We start from the raw sequence: 6,097 nt of genomic DNA on the forward strand, positions 1-6,097 counted from the left end.
AAATAAACAACATTCTTATCAATGGAGAAAAGATTGAAGTTGTCAAGGACTTCACTCTTCTTGGATCAACTATCAACACTCACAGAAGCAGCAGTCAAGAGATCAGATGACATATTGCATTGGGCAAATCTGCTGCACAGGAACTTTTTAAAGTATTGAAGAACAGAGATGTCAACTTGAGGACTAAGGTGAGTCTGACGCAAGCCATGGTATTTTCAATAGCCTCATATGGATGCAAAAGCTGGGCAGTGAATAAGGAAGATCATAGAATAATTGATGCCTTTGAATTGTGGTGTTGGAGGAGAATACTGAAAGTGCCATGAACTGCCAAAAGAACCAATAAATTTGTTTTGGAAGAAGTGCAGCCAGAGTGCTCCTTGGAGGCTAGGATATCTAAGATTTGTCTCTCATACTTTTGACATATTGTCCAGAGGGAACAATCGCTGGAGAAGGATGTCATGCTGGGTAAGGTGGAGGGTCAGAGCAAAAAGGGAAGACCCCTAACGAGATGGATTGGCTAGGTGGCATCATTGATGGACTCAAGTGAGGATGGCCCAGGATTGGACATTTTTTCGTGTTGATGTGCATGGGGTCCCTTTGAGTCAGTTCAGACTCGATGGCACCTGACAACAACAACAACAACAATAGGGAAGTCCAGTTAATAATAATATTATTCAAATTGAGGTACCAACCACTAAAGCCAGTGAGGATGAAATAGAAAATTCTACCAAATTCTTCAATCTGAAATTGATCAAACATGCAATCAAGCTGTATTGATCAGTTCCGTTGACTCCTCTTTTTTCAAGATGGCGTATTTGCTGCAATCCAAGAGGGTTCTCTACCTAGTCCAGGGAGAAAAGAAGGTTCCAACCCACTCTCGCAGCTTCACTTCTGTTGTTATTGTAGTGAGTTGTGGTGGCTGGAATGTGTGTCTCACAAGGTGTATTCTCATTAGTGTCCAAGTTGCTTAGAAAATATGCCCTCGGCTGAAGCCAAACTGTAAAATAATAGATGTGACTGCCCTGGCTGCATGCATACCTTGTCCACCCTAGCAACAAATATTTCGAAACAACTCCCAGATGACCTGGTCAAGACCACAATGAAGAAAGCCTACTACCTGGCCTGTGGATTTTGTCACTGTACGTCTAGAGATGTGGGCATGACAGACAAATCTGTGGCTAGTGGCGGTTGGCAAAAACCTGAAAATCCTCACACACAAAGAATGAACATACTGATTGAATATTACCAGCAGCTTGCTCAGAAAGAGAAAATTGGATGAGATCGCAAGAAACTGGCATGATGTCGAAACTATATGCCTCTGACTTTTTCAGACAAATATGGTCTTGGAATCAGACTTCAGCGACCAAGAGCTGGTGCTTCCATCAGTACCCTTCATGCACTTTCCCTTAAAGAGGGAGAGGACTAGAAAGAGATAAAGATTTAGCCAGCTCAGGTTCTAGATGAAGTGAAACCTCTACCTGAAGACGATTGTACAAGACCAGTCAATTTTGATGTAGGTCACTACCTTTCAGCAGCAACTCCTACAGCTGAACATCCAACCAGTCTGTGCTTCAGAGCTTTATCCTCGCCACAAATATCTTCTGATTAAATGGTCCCTACATTGCTGAAAATGTGAATATAATTTGAGCAAGCCAGAATTTAATCTAACATCTATCAAATTCAAAATCCTATTGGTTGCTGTCAACTATTTCCCAAAATTGAGGATCATGTCCTTTCTCTACATGAAGGAGAGCCAGGTGCTCCTGACTCTAACAAATTCAGTGGCAACTTCACCCAGCTGATGTTGCAGGAGTGCGATGAGGGGAACCCTGATAATATCAATAGCACTGCTAAAGTGATGGTGCCTCCCAAAGAGCTCCTTTTAGCCGGCAAGGATGCAGCAGTAGAATACAATGAGCTGGCAGACCCCAGGACTTTAAGGATGACTCTGACATCATAGCCTTCGCAAAAGCTACCAAAGTGGAAATTTTCATCAAAGTTACCCCACAAAGTGAGGAGGGCAAAGTGACAGTGTTCTTTAAGATGAAACATGATTTCAAAAACCTGGCAGCACTCATCTGCCTCACAGAAAAAAAGTGACCAGGGCACAGAGATCATCTGGCTCAATCAGCGTGTGGAACTCAGCCAGGGCCCATTTCTTTCTTAAAAGATTCCACTGGTAGGTAGGTCCCAAAGGACAGTGTCAACATGAGCCTATATTAAAGTATCGAAGCCATGGATTTGTTAGGCCTTGTTTATTATCGATGTACCCATACACTACTGAATCCTATTTTTTATGAAAATGGGGGCAGAGGCAAGGAATTAGGAACACAGGGAAACTGCTAGTTCCTCTGGTCTCTTTGGTAACACAAAAACCTATGTCTTCCTCACAAAATCCTGAATGTTGAATAACAACAACTTAGAACCATCCCAATAAAGGGACAGCTGCTTCTTAATGGTGTAATGTTTGCTACCTGAGAAGTTCTAAGGATAATATCTCTCAATTTGATCTCAAAAGGATCAGAATGTCACAGATGAAAGTTAGAATTATGACGCAAAGCTGGACCTGCTGTTAGTATTAATGGTCCAGCATTGGTCTCAATATACTTACCAACTGTTATTGTTTTGCATCAGATATCATCTTCAGCATGAACATATCCTTTCATCTTCCAACATGGTCTTCATCTTGTCATAGATTTGCATTTAACAAATAGAAAAAAATTAATTGTCACATCATCTTTATCTTTCTGATGATTGGAACAACCTGAGAAATTCTGAAGGCGCTCTCATATGCTCTCAGTGAACACAGAATAGGGCACTGTTATTTATGGATTGCTCTTAAATATTTTCCTTAGTTCAAGTATGGAACGTTTACTTTTAAGAAGAATTTGAGAAGCAAATAATTACATGTCATGTCAAGAGGGTGGCAAATTATATTCATTTAAACTTATAATAACGAGGGAATAATACTGCCACAGGTTGGCAATTTTTTGTCTTTTTTTTTTTTTTTTTTTTTTGTATGTCTTTACTCCCTCTATCTCTCTGCTCAACCTCTTAAACTCTATAAACTGTTCAGAGTATTTGGAAGTTGGATAGACCCCAAAAAAACTTGAATAAGCAAATTCACTCCCAGGATGCAGAAAACATGCGATTACAGAAAAAAAAAAGAAGAAAGTATCATCCCAATAATGTTCTTCCCGTTGATTTGAAGGAGAAATTGATACAACACTGGATATGAAAAGACAATTTCCTCTTCTTGAATTTTTTGAATTTTATCCTATGATGTGTCAAGCAAGACCGTTTTTATTGTAAACCATAAAGTAGTTCAGTAGAAATCCCAGAATGCTGGCTTTATATGGGTTTACATGGGAGAACATCAGTTTTACATTCATCCTAGCATATTTTGTTTCATTGCTATGAATACATTCCCCTCCATGCTTCTTCAAATAACCAAAGGATACACCCTACAGACCCACCCGCCTCCCAGGCCATCAGCGCACAGCTCCTTTCCCTCCCTGGGTCCAGTGTCCCCAGCCACCCCGTCTGTCCACATCATCGTCTTTGTCTCCATCCCTGGCATCACTACCTCTCTGGGTAGGGTCACGCTCTCTGCTTTTCTCACTTGATGTTCCCAGAGACCTCTGCTTCTGGCATGCAAAATCAATCACTTCCCTCCTTTTGTAAAAAATATCAACCTTTACATTTCCAATCCTCACAGTCAGTCCTGATAGCAATTATTCACTATCATCCCACAAGAGTCTTATTCCCATTTCTTCTCACCAGCCCAGTCCCAACAGATTGGAAATCATTCAGTGGAGGTTTAATCTACCCCTGTCCTGTCTGGAACTAGGCACCCTCATGAAAGCTTGTAAGCCAGTCACTTCATGCCTTTATAGCCCTCCCCAATATTTTGGGTAGCTAATGTCTAAGTTGCCCATCCCTGTCAACCCTGTGTACTGAAGGGGTAGGAGTGATCCTCCCAGTGAAGTGATCCTCCCAGTGTTACCTTTTTTGAGCTACTACATCCATATGTATAGGTAAAGTTCTTGATATTGTAGTGGGTTACTCTTTTTTTGTTGTTATTTTTTCTTCCCTCTTCTTTCTTCTTCTATTCTAGTTCTGATCATCCAGCCATCGAGGCCAGGTCAAGTGGGTACTATCTGCAAATATGGGTGTTCTTGTGCATCTCCCATCACTTCATATCAGCTGGATGTTTCACTCTCTGCTGTAGTCCTCTGTGGCCATGTCACTGCCTCTGGACCCAGCAGTCCCCGGGTCATGCCGTAACTGCTGGCCATCCAGGTCTCTGCCCAGGTTCACAGGAGTCTATTGAATGTGGTCGGACTTAGCTTGCAACTTCATAGCTGTTTTTTCCCACTCTTCCCTTATCAGTGACCAATGTGGTCACCAGCCAGACCACATGCCTGCTAGTGTATTCCCCTTGAGTCATAGTCCTGGAAGGAAGTTTGCTCTGAGGGGACCTGACCACTTGCCTTGATGACTCCCGGGGGAACAGCTTACTTATTTTTGTAGTAATCAATCATACTGCCATTATTGTTTCCAATATTTCCTGCTGGTCTTTCTTCACAAATTATCTTCTGTTCTTATAACTGCTCTGGGCTGGTCTACATGTCCTTTCCAGTACCTCAGACAATTCTGGATAGGATTCTGGTTTCCAACTATGGTCTTATGCAATGCAAAAGCTCCACAGGAGGTCTCTTTCACTGTGCAAATTCTATCCCCCTGCAGGTTATTCCAATTGGTTATAGGCTAAAGATGGACTTGCAAGCATTCTATTGTGATGTTTCTGGCTATTCCTCCCCCACCACCACCACCACAAGGGTCTATTTCATAATAGTAGGCAAGGGAAACCGAGATTCAAAACACAGCCAAGCATCTTAACATCATTCCCTTCTTTTACTCTTTCAAACCATGACTCAATCCCTGTATCCCGAAGCCTGTTGTTCCAAGGTTGTGCATACATCATCATTTACCTCTGTCCCACTTAGCACATGTGAGACTCGCTGTTTTCAAATCAGCCTTGTTCTTCCATTCCCTTCCCCTTTCTTGTGTATTGCCTGACAACCCATCCCTCAGCACCCACGCTTTCCTGTGTCTATTCCCTACCCTGTGCTGTATCTTCCACCACCACCCCCTTTTTATCTGATACATCCTGGTTATCAGCAATTATATATAAAATGTTTTATTTTTTTTCCTTTTGGGTGCATTCTTTTCCTTAGTCTTTTACAATAATGGTCCTATGCAGTATCTCTCCTTTTTTGACTGACAATTTCACTCATCATAATGTCCTCAAGGTTCATCCATGTTATATGGTGGCTTGCAACTTCCTTGTTGTTCTCCAAGGTAGCATAATGTTCCATTGTGTGTATATACCACAGTTTGTTTATCCATTCTTCAATTGATGGGAATTTAGTCTGTTTCCATCTTTTTGCTATTGTAAATACTTCTGCTATGAGCACTGGTGTGCATATATCTACTGGTGTTTTGGCTCATATTTCTTGTGGGTAAATACCAAGTAGAGGAATTGCTGGATTATAAGGTATTTCTTTTTCCAAACTTCTGAGGAATCACCCTATTGTTTTCCAGACTGTACCATTTTGCAATCCCACCAAAAATGTAGGAGGGTCCGAGTCTCTCCACATCCTCATCAGCATTTATTGTCCTCTACTTTATTTTTTATGTTTGCTGTTATTGCTGGTGTGAGATGATATCTCATTGTTGTTTTGATTTGAATCTCTCTGTTGGCTAGTGATCTTAAATAGTTTTTCATATGTTTATTGGCTGACCAGATCTCCTCCTTGGTGCAGTGTCTGTTCATGTCTTGTGCCCATTTTTTAATTGGGTTATTTGTCTTTTTCTTGTAGATATGTTATTGTTGTCAGGTGCTATCGAGTCAGAACCGACTCATAGCGACCCCATGCACAGTAGAACGAAACAATGTCCGATCCTGGGCCAACCTCACTACCGCTGCCACACTTGAGTTCATCAATGATGCCACCTGGCTGATCCATCTCGTTGGGGGTCTTCCTCTTTTTCTCTGACCCTCCACCCTACCCAGCATGACATCCTTCTCCAA

The 6,097-nt window shown here is 41.7% G+C and overlaps 1 pseudogene; it reads left to right on the forward strand.

Moving 5' to 3' along the window:
• Positions 1–806: 806 nt before the first annotated feature.
• On the forward strand, positions 807–2,167 carry LOC102813092 (annotated as a pseudogene).
• Positions 2,168–6,097: the final 3,930 nt, after the last annotated feature.

This window comes from Chrysochloris asiatica, unplaced genomic scaffold, assembly GCF_000296735.1.
Source record: "Chrysochloris asiatica unplaced genomic scaffold, ChrAsi1.0 scaffold00152, whole genome shotgun sequence".
In the NCBI taxonomy this organism is placed as follows: Eukaryota; Metazoa; Chordata; class Mammalia; order Afrosoricida; family Chrysochloridae; genus Chrysochloris; species Chrysochloris asiatica.